Raw genomic sequence first — 11,612 nt, forward strand, 5'->3', positions numbered from 1 at the left:
GGATGCCGGTTCGATCCCTGGTCGGGGAACCAAGATCCCACATGCTGTGGGGCAACTAAATCCATGAGCCACAACTAGAGAGCCCACGTGCCACAACTACAGAGCCCACGTGCTCTGGAGCCCATGTACCACAACTAGAGAGAAGCCCGCGCACTGCAACGAAAGATCCTGCATGCCACAACTAAGACCCAATGCAGCCAATAAATAAGTAAATAAATAAAGTTGAAAAAAAAAAAGAAAACAGACTTCAATGTGCTGTCAAAAATATCTAATGATAATCTGGACAAGAAAGTGGAAGTTTATCTGAGGAAAACCTAGGAGTTGGGAGCAGAAATCGGAAGTAACAGTTTAAAGACCTCATGGCCAAGTGGGGAACATACAGAGGAGAGTGCTTTCCAAGGGTTTCATTTGATGTGGGCTCTGGTGTGAGAGGCTCGTGGACCCTGGCTCATCTATTGAAGGTGGGACCCGGGGTTGGCTACGTCCCCATCATCCCTGGACCCTTAAGTCCACCCAAGGCAGATACCCTCTCCTAAGCCCCACTGCTCAATGGTGGCCACACCCCTCCAGGGTCTTTCCTTGGAGATTTTGGCATCATCAGCGCTCCCTGTATTTAAGTATCCTTTTTGGTGACCTTGGTACCATTGGTACTCACTACTGCACAGAAGGCTCAGATATTATCTCGCTTAACAATCTAAGCTTGAAATGGGAAAGTGAGGATTTAAGCGGCCTGGGGAAGCTTCTTCAACACTTCCAGCAGGTTTTTATGTGCTGGAGACATCGTCTCTCCTGAGTCTGTGGATTCACTTCTTTGCCTGACGTCGGGGAACCCAGGGCTGTCTGCTCCCTGTTCAGACCGGTAACCATGGCCACAGCCATTCGCACGCACTGCTTCCCCACACTTCTTGTTGGAGGGTGAGCAGCGATTTTTGCTCAGTGAGAAAGGGCTTCCCCGACCCCCTTATCCTCCACCAGCACAACCTCAGTGGCACCCAGAGGTCCTGGAGGCCCCCTCCACCCTCTTCTATTTCAGCCAAATCCTGATCTGCCATCCACCAGGCTCCAGAAGTTGGCTCTCCACTGGGCAGTGCCACTGTGTCCTCAACCCTGTGCTTCTCAGCCCGTCTGGGCCCCCGCTCTGAAAGGACTGTATCAGGAAACAGGATGGGCCATTTTCTGTGAAGCGCCAACTCCAAGGAAGACCAGGAAGCCAACAGAAACTGCAGAGGGAGACCACTATAAGGAGGCAAAGCCCAGAATCGTATGAGTCAGCCAAGAGGGTGGGGGCAGCTCAGAGGGTGTCTGTGCCAGGGGTGGGCGAAGGTTGGAGCCTGGAGCAGGAAGGGCCTGCGGAAGGTCAGGGTCACTGACCAAGAGCCAGGTCAGCTGATCTCTGTGTGCCTTCCCCCAGCTGAGACCAGCAGTGAGGGATCTCCCTTCAAGGGGCCAGAAGGAGCCAGGGTTGGAGGGATGGTCAGAACGCAGCGGCTGGGGACCCTTGGGGTCGTGGGGGCACCCGTGCCACAAGGGCCAGTTATCTGGGTGCTACCTGGCATCCCACTTGACCCGCGCGCCCCAGACGCTGTGCAGGAGGAGTTACGTCTGCAAGGTAAGAGCAGCTTGGCACGGTGAAGAATCCGTTACCTATGGAAATTATCTTCTTTTAAGCTGCGCTGATTGGAAAATGTAGCTGAGGGACAGAGTAGTTACCTGGACAATCGCACGGAGAAATTTTTCTAGGACGTGGGGATAAAGAGGTGGAAGGTAAGAAAGACAAACCGAAGTGGCGCCAGCATCCACGCCCCAGGCACGCTGCTGGGGGCTGGGCGGCACGGAGGGTCAGGACCCAAAGGAGCGGGATCCTCTGAGCTTCTCACACCTGGATCATCAGGCTGGAAGGGCCCGCTGACTGTGCCGGACAAAGCGCAACAGAGCAAAGGGAACGGGAGCAGGCCCTCACCCCACGTGGTGCCGTGAGCCCGCCTCCACGAGCTTCGTCAGCTCCTGCAAGGCTCCGCCGCTCCCTTCATCAAGGGCGCTCCTCGGAGGGACGTTCCTGCACCACCTGATCGCCTGCTGGAACCTCTCCCTCCTGTTCTTTAGCCGTTGTCACCACCTGGCATTATAGGGGCTATTGGTTTGGCCCACTGTCTGTTCCCCATGGCCTGGCAGTTCCACGAGCAGGGCTTTGTCTTCCTTGTTTGCAGCTGTGTGCCCAGCACCGGGAGCCGTCCCAGCACACGGTAGATGCCCAGTAAATGCTTTTAAATGAATGAACTGAGGTTACATATTCCATCAAAAAAGCCACTAGACATCAAAGTTGCATTGCCCACAAATGAACAGGAATCTCATTGACAGCAGACTTCTCCTTAGCTACCTTAGATAGTAGCCACTTAGCTACCATCTATCCTTAGATACTGAACAGTATCTCCAGGAGCTGAGGAAAAGAACATGCAGCTAGAATTCTATACCCAGCCAAATGACCATTCAGGAGTGACTGGGAGGTGACTTATTTCCTGACATAAGGATTCTAAAAGTTTATGCTCATGATTTCTGAAAGAACTGCTAAAGCAAGAAGAAAACCAAATCTGGGATACAAGGAGAGATGGTGAGCAAAGAAATTACTGAAGTTTACATTTGCGTTTAAGGGTACAATGGTGAGCTGGAGGGTTTTAAAAATAAGTTTTTAAACAATTATCTATGCTTTTAATAATAATGAGTTTGACTTTAATAACGATAATAACTGTAGATGACACAGAAGGGGCACGTGAGCAGAGGTCATGTGGGCAACCTCCCTTTAGCACAGAAGGCGCCCACAAGGCGTGGACCGCACTGAACATCCTGTAGTGCTGAGGCTGAGCAGCGATTGGGTCACCTGGTCAGCGCCTGCCCTTAGCTTTTTCCACACCCAGCATTGCAGGCTGGGGGCCTATGCTCACCTCCACCAGCTCTGATGGGCAGCTCTGGAGGAAGACGGGTTATAGCTGAGGAAGCAAGAAGGCTGTCTGACATATGTGGCCCCACCCAGGTATTGGGGCTTGAATTGTACCCAGCAATAAGATATGTTGGCATTCTAACCTCCAGGAACTCAGAAAGTGACCTTAATTGGAGATAGGGTTGTTGAAGGTACAATTAGTTAAGATGCAGTCACATGAGACTAGGGTGGGCCTTTAGTCCAATATGACTGGTGTCATGAGACACCATGAGAGAGGACATCATGTGGCAATGGGGGCAGAGATTGGAGGCTGCAGCTTCGAGCCAAGGAGCCCCTAAGGCTCTCAAGCTGGAGGGAGCAGGAAGGGTCCTGCCCGGGAGCAGGAGGGAGTGCAGCCCTGCAGACACCTTGATCTCAGGCTTCTGTCCTCCATAACTGCAAGAAAACATGTTTCTGTTTTCTTCTTTTTTTAAAATATTTATTTATTTACTTTGACTGCTCTGGGTCCTAGTTGCAGCACATGGACTCCTTAGTTGCAGCACGTGGGCTCTTAGTTGTGGCACATGAACTCCTTAGCTGCGACATGCAGACTCTTAGTTGCGGCACGCATGCGGGATCTAGTTCCCCTACCAGGGATCAAACCTGGGCCCCCTGCATTAGGAGTGCGGAGTCTTACCCACTGGACCACCAGGGAAGTCCCAATTTCTATTTTCTTAAGCCACCTGGTTTGTGGGTACTTTGTTATGGTGGCCCTAGACTTACAGAAGCAAACTTGGGTCCTCTAGCTCGTGTGCGGTAAAGCCAATCTACTGGCACCCAGTTGTGGTGAAGGAAAGTACAGCATTTATTACAAGGTGCCCAGTATGGGGCCCAGCAAGGAGAACAGGCAGTTCATTCTCAAAAGACCCAAACTCCCCAATGGCTTTCAGAGAAGAGGTTTTAAAGGCAAGGTGAGGGGTGTGGGTTGCAGGGTGCCTGATCAGCTTGTGCACAATTCTTTGATTGGTTGGTGGTGAGGTAACTGGGTGACGTTTCGGGAATCTCAGTGATCAGTTTCCTCGCTCCACCTGGTCTGGGGTCTTCTTGCTGGTGGGCAGCCTGCATAACTTCTTCCACCTGGTGAGGGTTTCAGTATCTGCAGAACAGCTCAAGGACATGGCTCTTGAGGAGGAACTAGGGGTCCTTGACTTTGTTTTATGGCTAAACTATTATGATTTTGCCTTGCTTGGCTGTTTTCCTTTGTTTCTGAAATTTATCACTTCTCTGATTAAATTTGCTCTCTGGAACTCAGGGAAGGCCTAGGAGGCTAAAGCTTTTCTACAAACAAGAGACGGGGGATACCCCCCCACACACACCACCCCAGGAAGGCCCTGCAGGATCCTGCTCGGTTACACTAGGAAACCAGTACACCAGGTAAAGGTGGTTTTCTCTCAAGATTCTTGAATCAAAGAAATGTTACAAAACAACACTTACCAGGGAGAAAGAGGGGCTTCCATGGGAGCTGGCTCCCGAATGACCTGTCTTTCCCAGTATCATGTTCCGTACTTGTAGCTCCCAAGTCTGTTCGGATTTTTCAAATCTGCTTAAGCAGTAATGTTCTTAATAAAAAGAATACAATCTTATGACAGCAACCCAGGAAACAGAGAAAAGTACAAAACTTGCAAAAGCGACAAACCAGTCCCTATCCTGCCATCCATCTCTCACCAGACCATCTGATGACCGTCCTTTTCGATGTCACTTGAGCACACGTTCAGGGGGCGAGAGATGCTGGGAAACGGAGGGATGGGGGGACAGATAAACACGGAAGCAACTCCATCATAGCACAGCGGTAAGGCAGGTGCTATTTTAATAGTGTTCATTTTCGTTTTCCATCAATTTAACAGAAGGAAAAGAAGCAAGGGAAATGGAATGGACTTGTGAAAGTCAGATGTGGGTTTTTTACTACCAGAGATATTTGTTTCTAAATTAAGAAAAAAGATGATGAAAGCCATTAGGAGGGTGAGGTGTCTGTCAGCTTCCCGAAGCAAAGCCCCGCGGCAAAGCCCCGCGGCGGGGACATGCCTTCTCAGTCCAGGAGGCCACAAGTCAAGGTCAAGAGGGTCACACTCCCTCGGAGGCTCCTGGGGAAGGTCCTTCCTGCCCCTTCCAGCTTCCGGGGTGCCCAGCAGGGCGTGGCATTCCCGGCTTGCGGCCACACCCCTCCCATCTCTGCCCCCATCGTCACATGGGCTTCTCTGTGTGTCTGTGTCTGAATTTCCCCCTTCTTATAAGGACACTTGTCAGGTTGGATCAAGGCCCACCTAACGACCTCATTTTACCTTGATGACATCTGCAAAGACCCTGTTTCCGAACAAGGTTGCCTCCACAGGCCCGGGCATTGGGGCTTGAACGTGTCTTTTGGGGGAGACACAGTTCAATGCACACCAATCATTCTGGACTTTTCTTACAGACGAGTTTCTGCCATGGGCGGTCGTGAGCGAGGGTCTTCTGTGCTACCTGGAGCCTGCACCCCCCTTCCTTTGTGTCGTCCCCCCTCCGCCCCTCGTGTGGTTTGCTCTTTCTCATTTGCCAGCTTCGGGGCATCCGCGGCCTGTTCTGCAGCCACGACTTGACAGCTCTTTGCCTCTGGTTCTGTGTGTGAGGGTTTGGTCTCACCACCGCCTGCTCTCCGTGACTCCTGGGCCCTGAGATCCTGAGCCGAGCCAGACCTGGGGGCCACGGTGCTGCCCGACCCGGGGAGAACTGGCGCTCTGCTTCCAGCGGGTCTGAGGGGGTTCCGGGCGTGCCTGTGCTGGTGAAGGAGCAATGGCATCACGAATCGGCCGCGCTCTGAGAAGGGGGTCCTCGCCTCGGGCTGCCACGGCCCCGTTTCCTGCAAACACAACCCAAAGTCTGGAATGCAGCCTTTCCTTTCATAGATGGCCTAAAGTACCTCTGCTGAGCTGTTGGGATTTGTCCTGCTGGTGGAGACATCAGCTGCTGCCGTGGTGATGCTTCTCTCTCTCGTTCACGGTTTGACCTCCACCCTGCAGGCAGGACCGCCCGAGAGATTGCTAAACTGTGTCTCCAGAGCCGCAGTGCTGCGCTGCTCTTATGCCCCAAGCTCCTGTCACAGAGGGAGGGAGGGAAGGAGGGAGGCAAAGGGGGAGGAGGGGTGGGAGGTGATGACATATTTAGGATGATTTTTTTAAAAAATCAAAATGGAGTAACTGTGTTTCAGGCTCCAAAATGGAGCTGGGGGCCAGTGTGGATGTGCTTTCAGACACTTCCTGCATCACTGAGAACTTGGATTTTCTCTGAACTGTATCAAACTCCACCAGCCCTTTTCTTTTTTCTTTCTTTGTTTCTTTCTTTCTTTCTTCATTTATTTATCTATTTATTTTTGGCTGCATTGGGTCTTCGTTGCTGCGTGCAGGCTTTCTCTAGTTGCGGCGAGCAGGGGCTACTCTTTGTTGTGGTGCGCGGGCTTCTCATTGCGGTGGCTTCTTTTGTTGCGGAGCACGGGCTCTAGGTACGTGGGCTTCAGTAGCTGGGGCACGCGGGCTCAGTAGCTGTGGCACGTGGGCTCAGTAGCTGTGGCTTGAGGACTGAGTTGCTCCACGGCATGTGGGGTCTTCCCAGAGCAGGGCTTGAACCCGTGTCCCCTGCATTGGCGGGCGGATTCTTAACCACTGCGCAGCGAAGTCCTCCACCAGCCCTTTTCAAAACAACATCTGCAAGCAGCTGCCGGCTGCAACCTTGTAGCTTCAAAGTTCCCCAACCCATTCTCGCTTAACTTCTTCCAGCTCCCATCCTGATTCTTGAAAAGCAATTTATGTCACCGGGCCGTGTGTCACCTTTCTAAGCCCTCCGTCTTGTAGGCTGGTGGAACACAATTCCAGTGCTTGGATCTGGGCTGTGGTCCTAACAAACCCCAAATAAGCGCCTCTTTATTTCAACCAGGTCTTTGTTCTGGTTAACAGAGAGAAGAAACAAGCAACCATTAGGGCTTTTGGTCCTTGGTGGAGGGTGGGGGGGGAGGGTGGCTCTGGCTTTGCTCCGTCTTCTTTTTGGCACTGGCTGAGTCTGCCCCGGACTTGTGTGACCCTTTGTGGGGTCGAGATTTGGTATCAGATGACTAAGGAGATGCATCAGACAGCACCCCTTCTCCCCTTCCTCACCGTGCCCCCAGCCCCGGGAGGACCCCATGGCCCATGCACTTGGCTGAGTTGGACCCTCAGGATCCAGGCAGGGCATCAGGTTAAGGGGCAGCTGGGTTACCTGAGGCTGGCCGTGTCCTTGCACAAGGGCCACGGCCTCTGTCCAGAGGGACTCTCCAGGCAACTCCCCCTGCGGCCACAGGGACTGCCTCCCTCACCCTTCAGCTCTCCCGTCACTAGCCCCACACTTCCTTCAAGTGCACAATATCCTTTATCATTTTCCAATAATAATTAGGCTGGGACTTCCCTGGGGGCGCAGTGGTAAAGAATCCGCCTGCCAGTGCAGGGGACACAGGTTCAAACCCTGGTCTGGGAAGATCCCACATGCCTCGGAGCAACCAGGGCCGTGCACCACAACTACTGAGCCCGCGAACCACAACTACTGAAGCCTGCGTGCCTAGAGCCCATGCTCTGCAACAAGAGAAGCCACCACAATGAAAAGCCCACACACTGCAACGAAGAGTAGTCCCCGCTCGCCACAACTAGAGAAAGCCCACGCGCAGCAACGAAGACCCAACGCAGCCATAAATAAATAAATAAATAAATAAATTTAAAAAGGAAAGAAAAAAGAACACTCATATTGTTGTGTAACCATTGCCACACCATTGCTTACAATACTTGCGGTTGACTTGTGGTTAATACTCTTTATCCAGTTAAGGAATTTCCCAGCTACTCATAGTTTTCTCACAGGGTTTCATCAGAAATGTTTGTTAAGGAGTGACATCAGTGAAAATGGTGGAGTAAGGGACTCCAAAAGCTAGCAAATACTCTGGCAGAAACTATCAGAATAAACTTTATCAAAACTCTGGAATACAGTCAAAGATTTAAGGAAACAAGGTGAATGAATAATCAAGAAAAAGGCAGCTCACTCTCAGCATGAGGGCTTCGTGTCATTTTTCTCACGCTTGGCCTACCGCCCCCATCCCTGGCTTGGCTTGACTTGGCAGTCTTGACAATGGCAGCCTGTGTGCCAGGTGTGGGTGTCTGGTGCCAGAGGCAGCAGAGTGGACCTTCTTCCCAAGGAATTGTGGTTCTTTGTTTTGACCTTCTGGTGGCTCCCTGAAGGACTGTTGCAAGGGGCTTGCCTTTATTTTACCTAACTAGGAACTCTCCTGGCATGGAGAAGTAGCTACCTAAGGGGCTGATTTTTGTCAAAACATTTATCAAAAACATTTAAAGGCAAATGTATTAGCTGTTGCTACTGGGGCAAACAACAGACACACTAAAAAGCTTGGGAGGAAAAGCTGGGCAGTGAGGTACTTTGGGGAATAAGGTTTTGAAAACCTCCCACATATCCTTGGGAATCTAGAGGTGCATGTGCATACCCAGGGCTGGGCACATCCTCAGAAAAGACTTGAGAGGCCCTAATCTCTCACCTCTGTGTGACCTTTGGGCTCCATGTAAATGGAGGTGAAGGCTAAGGCAGAGCTGTCAGCTCCTTGGGTGAGAGTTGAAGGCACTGAGCTCACACACACAGCCCCTCTGCAAAGACTGGAGGGTTTTTGGTGTTTCTGTTACTTATCTGTTTGTTTATTCCAGGCTTTTAAAAAAGTCTTTGTCAAATCACTAACCATGAAGCTAACTGAACAGAGATTTCAGTGGCCACATGACAAAGGACACAGACTTTACAAATTTAGTTCAGAAAAGTCACTAAAGAAAACAACAGTAACCACAAGACATGACAACAAATCCTGGAGAAGGAGGAGAATCTGATTTCCAAAGTTGCCACATTATAATATTCAAAATGTCCAGTTTCCAACAGCAAAAATTGTTATGAGGCATGCAAAGAAATGAGAGAGTATGGTTCATACAAAATAAATATACAGAAGCTGCCCCTGAGAAAGCTCAGACATTAGACTTATTATACGAAGGCTTTAAATATACTATTTAAATATGCTCAAAGAGCTAAAGAAACATGTACAAATAACCAAAGGAAACCATGAGAACAATGTCTAACCAAATGGAGACTATCAATAAAAATATAGAAATGATCAAAGTGAACCAACAAGTAATTCTGGTGTTGAAAAGTACAGTAACTGAAAGGAAATATTCACTAGAGGTGTTTCAACAGAAGATTTGAACAGACAAAAGAATCAGTATACTTGAAAATAAGTCAATAGGCATTAGACCATCTGAGAAGCCGAAAGAAAAAGGAATAATGAAAAGAGCCTGAGACTTGTGGAATACCACCAAGTGAACCAACATATGCATAATGGGAGTCACAGAAGGAGAAGATAGAGGGAAAGGGGCAGAAAGAATATTTGAAGAAACAATGGCTAAAATCTTTCCAAATATGATGAAAATAATGAATGTACTCATCCAAGAAGCTTAACAAATTCCAAGTAGGATAAACTCAAAGAGATCCCCATTAAGACACATAATAATCAAGCTGCTGAAAACCAAATACAAAGTGAGAATCCTGACTCGTATGAGGGAACCTCTATAACAATAACAGCTGATTTCTCGTCAGAGATCATGGAGGCCAGGAGGCAGTGGGATGATAATTACATTCGAAGTATCTATCAACTAAGAATTCAACACCCACGGAACTATCCTTCAAAATCTAAGAAGAAATTAAGGCATTCTCAGATAAACAAAAACTGAGAGAATCTGTCACTAGTAGACCTGCCCCGCAAGAAATGCTAAAGAGACTCCTTCAGGTTGAAATGAAAGGACACTAGACAGTAACTCAAATCCATTCAAAGAAGTAAAGAGCACAGGTAAATGTAAAAGCCAGTATCATTGTGCTTTGGTTTCTAAGTCCACTTTTATTTCCTATTGATTTAAAAGACGGTTACATAAAACAATAATTATAAATGATATCGATGGGCGTACAATGTATAAAAGTGTGATTTGTGACAAAAACAACAGAAGGGGGTGGGGATGGAACTAAATAGGAACAAAGTTTTTAAACTACTGAAACTAAGTGTGTATTAATTCAGACGAGATTATTATAAATTAAGATGTTACTTGTAATCCACAGAACAACCACTAAGAAATTAACAAATATATATATATTTTTCCGGGAACAAAAAATATGTAAGACAAATAGAAAACAAGTAGCAAAATAGCAGAAGTAAGTCCCTCTTCATCAGTAATTACACTAAATATAAGTGGATTGAACTCTCTGATACAAAGGCAGGCAAAAAAGTGGAAGCCACTCAAATGTCTATCAAATGATGAATGGACTAACAAAATGTATATCTATACGATGGAATTTTATCGAGCCATAAAAAAGAATGATGTACTGATACATGCTACAACATGGATGAACCTTGAAAACATTACACTAAGTGAAAGAAATCAGACACAAAAATCTACATATTGCATGATTCAATTTAAATGTAATTATAGGCAAATTCATGGGGACGTTAATCTGCAGCTTAATGATTGTCAGGGTCTGAGGAGAGGGGGAAATAGGGAGTGACTGCTAAATGGACACAGGGTTTCTTTGGGGGTTGATGAAAATGGTCTGGAATTATATAGTGGTGATGGTTGCATAACACTGTGAATATACTAAAAGCCACTGAATTGTCCAGTTAAAAATAATTGAATTTTATGTTATGTCAATTTCACCTTGATGAAAAAATAATTTTTTACCAGATTTTACCAAATATTTTTCTTGTATTTATTGCAATGATTCAATGAAAAAGTTCCATTGATTTTTTAAAATTTATTCATTTTTGGCTGCATTGGGTCTTTGTTGCTGTGTGCAGGCTTTCTCTAGTTGTGGCGAGTGGGGGCTACTCTTTGTTGCGGTGCACGGGCTTCTCCTTGCGGTGGCTTCTCTTGTTGCAGAGCACGGGCTCTAGGCACGCGGGCTTCGGTAGTTGTGGTGTACGGGCTTAGTTGCTCCGCGGCACGTGGGATCTTCTCGGACCAGGGCTTGAACCTGTGTCCCCGGCATTGGCAGGTGGATTCTTAACCATTGCGCCACCAGGGAAGCCCCTCCATTGATTTTTAATGTGTTAAATGTTAATATATTTTCTAATGATAAATCATCTTTACATCCCTGAAATTAACCTAATTTGGTGTCATTATTTTTATACATATTGATGGATTTGGTTTGCTGATATTTTATTTGATAATCTTGTATTTCTGTTTCTAAATATGACTAGTCTATATCTTAAAATTTTTCATTGTAACATCTGAGTTTGATGTCTCAAGATTATTTGCGTAGCTTTCCTACTTCTTAATTACCTGAAACACTTTTGTAAGATCTGGATTACCTGCTCTTTAAATATTTGACAGAACTTTTCTTTAAATCATCTGCATTTTTGCAGGGGGTCCATCTTTAAACTAGCGATTCATTTTCTTTGTGGTTATTGGTTTATTTGGGTATTCTATTGTTTCTTGAGTGAGTTTTGATTAGCTTAATTTTTAACAGAATATTGTTTATTTTATTTAAGCTTTGAATTTCTTGGTAAAATTGGTTATAATATCTTCTTTTGATTTTAAAATCTCTGTTCTATCTGTGG

This window comes from Balaenoptera physalus (genome assembly GCF_965194825.1).
Source record: "Balaenoptera physalus genome assembly, chromosome: 5".
In the NCBI taxonomy this organism is placed as follows: domain Eukaryota; kingdom Metazoa; phylum Chordata; class Mammalia; order Artiodactyla; family Balaenopteridae; genus Balaenoptera; species Balaenoptera physalus.